This window comes from Panulirus ornatus, chromosome 34 (assembly GCF_036320965.1).
Source record: "Panulirus ornatus isolate Po-2019 chromosome 34, ASM3632096v1, whole genome shotgun sequence".
NCBI classification, from domain to species: Eukaryota; Metazoa; Arthropoda; class Malacostraca; order Decapoda; family Palinuridae; genus Panulirus; species Panulirus ornatus.
The window spans coordinates 1087140-1097500 of record NC_092257.1 but is presented as its reverse complement, the minus strand read 5'-3'; the positions used below and the strand labels follow the sequence as shown (position 1 = coordinate 1097500).

The 10361-nt window shown below is 41.6% G+C and overlaps 1 protein-coding gene across 7 annotated transcripts in view; it reads right to left on the bottom strand.

Annotated features, from left to right (window-relative positions):
* Window positions 1-10361, bottom strand: part of LOC139759737 (uncharacterized) — an 83001-nt gene that overhangs the window by 49922 nt on the left and 22718 nt on the right. The window lies entirely within an intron of this gene.

The window sequence follows — 10361 nt, the reverse complement described above, 5'->3', positions numbered from 1 at the left end:
TCCTATGGGCAAGATAAATTGAAGAGGTCGTATGATAGAGAGTGTTTAAGAGAAGGGGCCCCATACATGTACAACTCCCTCCCTGTACAGTACAAATAGTAATGATGGTTTTATGGAATTAATTTAGAAAAAATAAGTAGGTGTTCAGTGTCTTCAACGTAGAAGATGCATCTTAGGCATTTGGGGGTCATGATTTGTTGAATTGATTTTGTACTGTTCAAGAAATGGGTGGTGTTGAGAGTGCAGAAAAGATGTAACTCTAAGGTATCTTGAGATTGTAGTTTCTGATGGTTGTACGCCTGATGCAGTGAAGTTTAATATTGGGCTTGGGAGGATAAGGTAGTTTTATGATTGTCAACTCATTACAGTCTGAATGAATTCTCTGTGGGGTCTGCAAGGGGTGAGAATCTGTGAAGATAGGTTGCTGCTGTGCAAACAGGGGTGAGCATTTTATTTGTGTGTGGGAACTGGCAACTGGAAATTGGTTTTGGAGTGGTTTGGGTAGGAGGAAAGGTCTGTGGGGCGTGGGTGTGGATTCATGGCCCTGGGGGTAGCAATGTTGTTTTCTGTGGGGACGGGTAATGCCAGGAATGAATGAAGGCAAGCAAGTATGAATATGTACATGTGTATACATGTATATATCTGCGTATTTATAAAAATGAGATGTTTGAGGACAAAATGCGGTGTGAGGTGGTTTGATCGATATGTATAGGTATGTCTGTGTATGTGGGTGGGTTGGGCCATTCTTTCATCTGTTTCCTTGGGCTACCTCGCTAACGTGGGAGACAGCGACAAAGTATAATGAAAATATATCAATAATACATGAAATCCTCCCCTCTCGTTTTTTTTTAATTTTCCAAAAGAAGGGACAGAGAAGGGGGCCAGGTGAGGATAATCCCTCAAAGGCTCAGTCCTCTGTTCTTAACGCTAATGCGGGAAATGGCAAAATATATATATATATATATATTTTGCAAAAAAAAAAAAAAAATATATATATATATATATATATATATATATATATATATATATATATATATATTTTTTTTTTTTTTATACTTTGTCGCTGTCTCCCGCGTTTGCGAGGTAGCGCAAGGAAACAGACGAAAGAAATGGCCCAACCCCCCCCCATACACATGTATAAGCATACGTCCACACACGCAAATATACATACCTACACAGCTTTCCATGGTTTACCCCAGACGCTTCACATGCCTTGATTCAATCCACTGACAGCACGTCAACCCCGGTATACCACATCGCTCCAATTCACTCTATTCCTTGCCCTCCTTTCACCCTCCTGCATGTTCAGGCCCCGATCACACAAAATCTTTTTCACTCCATCTTTCCACCTCCAATTTGGTCTCCCTCTTCTCCTTGCTCCCTCCACCTCCAACACATATATCCTCTTGGTCAATCTTTCCTCACTCATCCTCTCCATGTGCCCAAACCACTTCAAAACACCCTCTTCTGCTCTCTCAACCACGCTCTTTTTATTTCCACACATCTCTCTTACCCTTACGTTACTCACTCGATCAAACCACCTCACACCACACATTGTCCTCAAACATCTCATTTCCAGCACATCCATCCTCCTGCGCACAGCTCTATCCATAGCCCACGCCTCGCAACCATACAACATTATTGGAACCACTATTCCTTCAAACATACCCATTTTTGCTTTCTGAGTTAATGTTCTCGACTTCCACACATTCTTCAAGGCTCCCAGGATTTTCGCCCCCTCCCCCACCCTATGATTCACTTCTGCTTCCATGGTTCCATCCGCTGCCAGATCCACTCCCACATATCTAAAACACTTTACTTCCTCCAGTTTTTCTCCATTCAAACTTACCTCCCAATTGACTTGACCCTCAACCCTACTGTACTTAATAACCTTGCTCTTATTCACATTTACTCTTAACTTTCTTCTTTCACACACTTTACCAAACTCAGTCACCAGCTTCTGCAGTTTCTCACATGAATCAGCCACCAACGCTGTATCATCAGCGAACAGCAACTGGCTCACTTCCCAAGCTCTCTCATCCACAACAGACTTCATACTTGCCCCTCTTTCCAAAACTCTTGCATTCACCTCCCTAACAACCCCATCCATAAACAAATTAAACAACCACGGAGACATCACACACCCCTGCCGCAAACATACATTCACTGAGAACCAATCACTTTCCTCTCTTCCTACACGTACACATGCCTTACATCCTCGATAAAAACTTTTCACTGCTTCTAACAACTTGCCTCCCACACCATATATTCTTAGTACCTTCCACAGAGCATCTCTATCAACTCTATCATATGCCTTCTCCAGATCCATAAATACTACATACAAATCCATTTGCTTTTCTAAGTATTTCTCACATACATTCTTCAAAGCAAACACCTAATCCACACATCCTCTACCACTTCTAAAACCACACTGCTCTTCCCCAATCTGATGCTCTGTACATGCCTTCACCCTCTCAATCAATACCCTCCCATATAATTTACTGGGAATACTCAACAAACTTATACCTCTGTAATTTGAGCACTCACTCTTATCCCCTTCGCCTTTGTACAATGGCACTATGCACGCATTCCACCAATCCTCAGGCACCTCACCATGAGTCATACATACATTAAATAACCTTACCAACCAGTCAACAATACAGTCACCCCCTTTTTTAATAAATTCCACTGCAATACCATCCAAACCTGCTGCCTTGCCGGCTTTCATCTTCCACAAAGCTTTTACTACCTCTTCTCTGTTTACCAAATCATTTTCCCTAACCCTCTCACTATATATATATATATATATATATATATATATATATATATATATATATATATATATATATATATATATATACATATAGTGTGAATTGTGTGCATGGGTATATATGTATGTGTCTGTGTATGTATATATATGTGTACATTGAGATGTATAGGTATGTATATTTGCGTGTGTGGACGTGTGTGTGTATACATTGTGTATGGGGGTGGGTTGGGCCATTTCTTTCGTCTGTTTCCTTGCGCTACCTCGCAGACGCGGGAGACAGCGACAAAGCAAAATAAAAAAAAAAATATATATATATATATATATATATATATATATATATATATATATATATATATATATATATATATATATATTCTCCCTGGGGATAGGGGAGAAAGAATACTTCCCACGTATTCCCTGCGTGTCGTAGAAGGCGACTAAAAGGGGAGGGAGCGGGGGGCTGGAAATCCTCCCATCTCGTTTCTTTTTAATTTTCCAAAAGAAGGAACAGAGAAGGGGGCCAGGTGAGGATATTCCCTCAAAGGCCCAGTCCTCTGTTCTTAATGCTACCTCGCTAACGCGGGAAATGGCGAATAGTTTGGAAAAAAAATATGTATATATATATATATATATATATATATATATATATATATATATATATTTAATGTATGTATGACTCATGGTGAGGTGCCTGAGGATTGGCGGAATGCGTGCATAGTGCCATTGTACAAAGGCAAAGGGGATAAGAGTGAGTGCTCAAATTACAGAGGTATAAGTTTGTTGAGTATTCCTGGTAAATTATATGGGAGGGTATTGATTGAGAGGGTGAAGGCATGTACAGAGCATCAGATTGGGGAAGAGCAGTGCGGTTTCAGAAGTGGTAGAGGATGTGTGGATCAGGTGTTTGCTTTGAAGAATGTATGTGAGAAATACTTAGAAAAGCAAATGGATTTGTATGTAGCATTTATGGATCTGGAGAAGGCATATGATAGAGTTGATAGAGATGCTCTGTGGAAGGTATTAAGAATATATGGTGTGGGAGGCAAGTTGTTAGAAGCAGTGAAAAGTTTTTATCGAGGATGTAAGGCATGTGTACGTGTAGGAAGAGAGGAAAGTGATTGGTTCTCAGTGAATGTAGGTTTGCGGCAGGGGTGTGTGATGTCTCCATGGTTGTTTAATTTGTTTATGGATGGGGTTGTTAGGGAGGTAAATGCAAGAGTCCTGGAAAGAGGGGCAAGTATGAAGTCTGTTGGGGATGAGAGAGCTTGGGAAGTGAGTCAGTTGTTGTTCGCTGATGATACAGCGCTGGTGGCTGATTCATGTGAGAAACTGCAGAAGCTGGTGACTGAGTTTGGTAAAGTGTGTGGAAGAAGAAAGTTAAGAGTAAATGTGAATAAGAGCAAGGTTATTAGGTACAGTAGGGGTGAGGGTCAAGTCAATTGGGAGGTGAGTTTGAATGGAGAAAAACTGGAGGAAGTGAAGTGTTTTAGATATCTGGGAGTGGATCTGTCAGCGGATGGAACCATGGAAGCGGAAGTGGATCATAGGGTGGGGGAGGGGGCGAAAATTTTGGGAGCCTTGAAAAATGTGTGGAAGTCGAGAACATTATCTCGGAAAGCAAAAATGGGTATGTTTGAAGGAATAGTGGTTCCAACAATGTTGTATGGTTGCGAGGCATGGGCTATGGATAGAGATGTGCGCAGGAGGATGGATGTGCTGGAAATGAGATGTTTGAGGACAATGTGTGGTGTGAGGTGGTTTGATCGAGTAAGTAACGTAAGGGTAAGAGAGATGTGTGGAAATAAAAAGAGCGTGGTTGAGAGAGCAGAAGAGGGTGTTTTGAAATGGTTTGGGCACATGGAGAGAATGAGTGAGGAAAGATTGACCAAGAGGATATATGTGTCGGAGGTGGAGGGAACGAGGAGAAGAGGGAGACCAAATTGGAGGTGGAAAGATGGAGTGAAAAAGATTTTGTGTGATCGGGGCCTGAACATGCAGGAGGGTGAAAGGAGGGCAAGGAATAGAGTGAATTGGAGCGATGTGGTATACAGGGGTTGACGTGCTGTCAGTGGATTGAATCAAGGCATGTGAAGCGTCTGGGGTAAACCATGGAAAGCTGTGTAGGTATGTATATTTGCGTGTGTGGATGTGTGTATGTACATGTGTATGGGGGGGGGGTTGGGCCATTTCTTTCGTCTGTTTCCTTGCGCTACCTCGCAAACGCGGGAGACAGCGACAAAGTATAAAAAAAAAAAAAAAAAAAAAAAAAATATATATATATATATATAGTGGTGATGTGAGAAGGAGATGGAGTGAGTATTTTGAAGGTTTGTTGAATGTGTTTGATGATAGAGTGGCAGATATGGGGTGTTTTGGTCGAGGTGGTGTGCAAAGTGAGAGGGTTAGGGAAAATGGTTTGGTAAACAGAGAAGAGGTAGTAAAAGCTTTGCGGAAGATGAAAGCCGGCAAGGCAGCGGCTTTGGATGGTATTGCAGTGGAATTTTTTAAAAAAAGGGGGTGACTGTATTGTTGACTGGTTGGCTGGTTGGTGGGGTTATTTAATGTATGTATGGTTGATGGTGAGGTGCCTGAGGATTGGTAGAATGCATGCATGGTGCCATTGTATGGGGGCAGAGGGGATAAGAGTGAGTGCTCAAATTGCAGAGGTATAAGTTTGTTGAGTATTCCTGGTAAATTATATGGTAGGGTATTGATTGAGAGAGTGAAGGCATGTACAGGACATCAGATTGGGGAAGAGCAGTGTGGTTTCAGAAGTGGTAGAGGATGTGTGGATCAGGTGTTTGCTTTGAAAATGTATGAGAGAAATACTTAGAAAAGCAAATGGATTTGTATGTAGCATTTATGGATCTGGAGAAGGCATATGATAGAGTTGATAGAGATGCTCTGTGGAAGGTTTTAAGAATATATGGTACGGGAGGCAAGTTGTTAGAAGCAGTGAAAAGTTTTTATCGAGGATGTAAGGCATGTATACGTGTAGGAAGAGAGGAAAGTGATTGGTTCTCAGTGAATGTAGGTTTGCGGCAGGGGTGTGTGATGTCTCCATGGTTAATTTGTTTATGGATTGGGTTGTTAGGGAGGTGAATGCAAGGGTTTTGGAAAGAGGGGCAAGTATGCAGTCTGTCGTGGATGAGAGAGCTTGGGAAGTGAGTCAGTTGTTGTTCGCTTATGGTACAGCGCTGGTGACTGATTCATGTGAGAAACTGCAGAAGCTGGTGACTGAGTTTGGTAAAGTGTGTGAAAGAAGAAAGTTAAGAGTAAATGTGAATAAGAGCAAGGTTATTAGGTACAGTAGGGTTGAGGGTCAAGTCAATTGGGGGGTAAGTTTGAATGGAGAAAAACTTGAGGAAGTAAAGTGTTTTAGATATCTGGGAGTGGATCTGGCAGCGGATGGAACCATGGAAGCGGAAGTGAATCAGAGGTTGGGGGAGGGGCCGAAAATCCTGGGAGCCTTGAAGAATGTTTGGAAGTCGAGAACACTATCTCGCAAGGCGAAAATGGGTATGTTTGAAGGAATGGTGGTTCTAACAATGTTGTATGGTTGCGAGGTGTGGGCTATGGATAGAGTTGTGTGCAGGAGGGTGGATGTGCTGAAAATGATATGTTTAAGAACAATATGTGGTGTGAGGTGGTTTGATCGAGTAAGTAATGTAAGGGTAAGAGAGATGTGTGTAAATAAAAAGAGTGTGGTTGAGGTCACATGGAGAGAATGAGTGAGGAAAGATTGACCTAGAGTATATATGTGTCAGAGGTGGAGGGAACGAGGAGAAGTGGGAGACCAAATTGGGGGTGGAAAGATGGAGTGAAAAAGATTTTTGAGTGATCGGGTCCTGAACATGCAGGAGGGTGAAAGGCATGCAAGGAATAGAGTGAATTGGAACGATGTGGTATACCGGGGTTGACGCACTGCAATGGACTGAACCAGGGCATGTGAAGTGTCTGGGTTTAACCGTGGAAAGTTCTGTGGGGCCTGGATGTGGAAAGGGAGCTGTGGTTTCAGTGCATTTATTACATGATGACAGCTAAAGACTGAGTGTGAATGATTGTGGCCTTTGTTGTCCTTTCCTAGCACTACCTCGCGCACATAAGGGGGAGGGGGTTGTTATTTCATGTGTGGTGGGGTGGCGATGGGAATGAATAAAGGCAGACAGTATGAATTATGTACATGTGTATATATGTATATTTCTGTGTGTGTATATGTATGTATACGTTGAGATGTATAGGTATGTATATTTGCGTGTGTGGACGTGTATGTATATACATGTGTATGTGGGTGGGTTGTGCCATTCTTTCATCTGTTTCCTTGCGCTATCTCGCTAACGCAGGAGACATTAATATAAATAAATAAATAATCCCTAAGGATATGGGAGAAAGAATACTTCCCACGTATTCCCCACGTGTCATAGAAGGCGAATAAAGGGGGCGGGAGTGGGGGGGGGCTAGAAACCCCTCCCTCCTTGTATTTTAACATTCTAAATGAGGAAACAGAATAAGGAGTCACGCGGGGAGTGCTTATCCTCCTCAAAGGCTCAGATTGGGGTGTGTAAATGTGTGTGGATGTAACCAAGTTGAGAAAAAAGGAGAGATAAGTAGTATGTTTGAGGAAAGGTACCTGAATGTTTTGGCTCAGAGTGAAACAAAGCTCAAGGGTAAAGGGGAAGAGTGGTTTGGGAATGTCTTGGGAATTAAAGTCGGGTTGGTGAAAGGACAAGACCAAAGGATGGAGTAGCACTACTCCTGAAGCAGGAGTTGTGGGAGTATATGATAGAGTGTAAGAAAGTAAACTCTAGATTGATATGGGAGTTGTGGGAGTATGTGATAGAGTGTAAGAAAGTTAACTCTAGATTGATATGGGTAAAACTGAAAGTGGATGGAGAGAGATGGGTGATTTTTGGTGCCTATGCACCTGGTCATGAGAAGAAAGATCATGAGAGGCAAGTGCTTTGGGAGCAGCTGAGTGAGTGTGTTAGCAGCTTTGATGCACGAGACCAGGTTATAGTGATGGGTGATTTGAATGCAAAGGTGAGTAATGTGGCAGGTGAGGGTATAATTGGAGTAATTGGGGTGTTGAGAGTTGTAAATGGAAATGGTGAAGAGCTTGTAGATTTGTGTGCTGAAAAAGGACTGGTGATTGGGAATACCTGGTTTGAAAAGAGAGATATGCATAAGTATATGTATGCTAAGTAGGAGAGATGGCCAGAGAGTGTATTGGATTACATTTTAATTGATAGGGTGTGTGAAAGAGAGACTTTGGATGTTAATGTGCTGAGAAGGGCAGCTGGAGGGATGTCTGATCATTATCTTGTGGAGGCGAAGGAGAGGATTTGTAGAGGTTTTCAGAAAAGAAGAATGTTGGGGTGAAGAGAGTGGTGAGAGTAAATGAGCTTGGAAGGGAGACTTGTGTGAGGAAGTACCAAGAGAGATTGAGTGCAATACGTTTCACCTATTCTACCACTCCACAATTCATTCCCTTTTCATTCTCTGCCATACCAATCTCTCATACACCCCTTCATCACTTTCTTCATTCCATCTAGTCACACCGCACGCTCTTCTCAAATAACTCATTACCACAGCCTGGATTCTTGACCTCTAAGAAACATTGTGTGGAGTTGACCTCTGCCAGTGGCCTGTCAAGGGTGAGGCACAAAAGGCATAGAAGCAGCAATGATGTCTACCAGTTAAAGGAGGGAACTTTTGGAGAAATTAAAAAGTTATGATTTTGTTGTGGTGGGGACTGGGGAAACCCATATCCCTGGGCAGGGCATAAGGAGTGAAAATGGAAATGCTGAATGCAAGTCATGGAATGACATGCAAGGAGTGATATGGATGGAAATGAATGAAAATTGGGCAGGGCATAAGGAGTGAAAATGGAAATGCTGAATGCAAGTCATGGAATGACATGCAAGGAGTGATATGGATGGAAATGAATGAAAATTATCTGGCAAAATGTAAAGAAGGCTGTGCAATTTTGCTATCACCGAGAGTACATGAGGGTATTACAAAGCATGGATGCAATGGATCAATAATAGCATGGGTGAGAGGAAATACTGAAACTGTGAAGCATGCATGGGTTTGTGTAAGTGTGCCTGTGAATATGAAGACTGATGTATGGATGAAATGAAATATTTCTGGAGGAATTCTAATGACTGTATAAATGGTTCTGAAATAGAGAGAAAGGTGGTTGTAATGAGTGATATGAATGTGAAGGCGGGAAGTGATGAAATTGATGAGATATTTAGTAAATGGGGAGTGCCTGAAGTAAATGTGAATGGAAAATATCTTGTGGATGTATGTGCTGAGACAGGTTTATTTCTTGCAAATACCTTTTTTTAGCACAAGATGATCCACAGGTGTACATGCTTGAGAAATGATGGCAGAGAAGAGCAAAAGGTTTTGACTGACTATGTGGCACTGGATGATCAGTCTATCTATATCTCTAACACCTATTCCCTTCATGAACTCCTTCAAACGATGGCCACATCAAAAATGTCTCCATAAATGGTGAACTCCAGTGTCACTTCTTACCCTTTGGTGCCTCACCCTTAACAGGCCACTGGCAGAGAGTAACTCTAGAGTAGTGTTTTCAGAGGCTTCTGCCTAATGTTCCTTCTGACTACTTCTACCTAATGTTCCTGCCTAATGTTCTAACCTACTACTTCTAACTGATGCTCCCACTTGATGTTCCTACCTTTCACTTCTACCAAGTGTTCCTCCCTAATATTCCTGTTTAATGTTCCTACCCACTACTATCTACTGCTCCTATCATTTTGTGAAAAGGCAGGGCTAGTGCATAGCACTCACCACAGGCAATCTTAAAGTTATGAAGAATGAGCTGTGTGAGTTAAGTGTTATCAAGTGTTATGTGTGGATGAAAAATTAAGAAAGGCTGTGCTAGATGTTAAAGTTATGAGGGGATTATTTGGAGACTCCGAGAGGTGGAGATACAGTAAAAGAAAGGATGTAGAGGCAAAAGTGTTGGCAAGTGAGAAGATGAATCAGAAGGAATGCAAGAAGGAGTATGAAAGGATGGTGACCAAAAGTTTAGATGGAGGTGCAGTATGGATACAGTCATGTATGAATGAGGTGTTTAAAATGTTTAGAGAAACACTGTTAAAGGTTGTAGAATTAGTAGCTGAATGCAAGATTGTGAGACATAAAAAATATACATGAAAATGCACAGTGGACTGACGAGATCTGAAATAATGTGGAAGAGAGGAAAAAGACATATGGTAGATTGCTTGAAAGGAATGTACTGGAGGAAGTTCAGCAAAGGATGAGGGAATAACTTCAGATGTGTGAGCAGGATGATAAGAAGATGATCGACGAGCAGAAAGAGTAAATAAAGATTTTGGAAGAATGTTCATTGAAAAGTTTAAGGAAAATAAGAAACTGTCCTAAAAGGAGATAAAAAAAGAAAGATGTGGATATAGTAATAAAAAATAAAATGAAAATTAAGGAAAGGGAGTTGCTGAACTAAAAGGAGTAAGTGAAAGGAAGATGGAAAGAGTATTTTGAAGTACTCATGAATGTGGGAGAAGGTGAGGCAGCAGTTGTTACAAGTGTAAGTATGAAA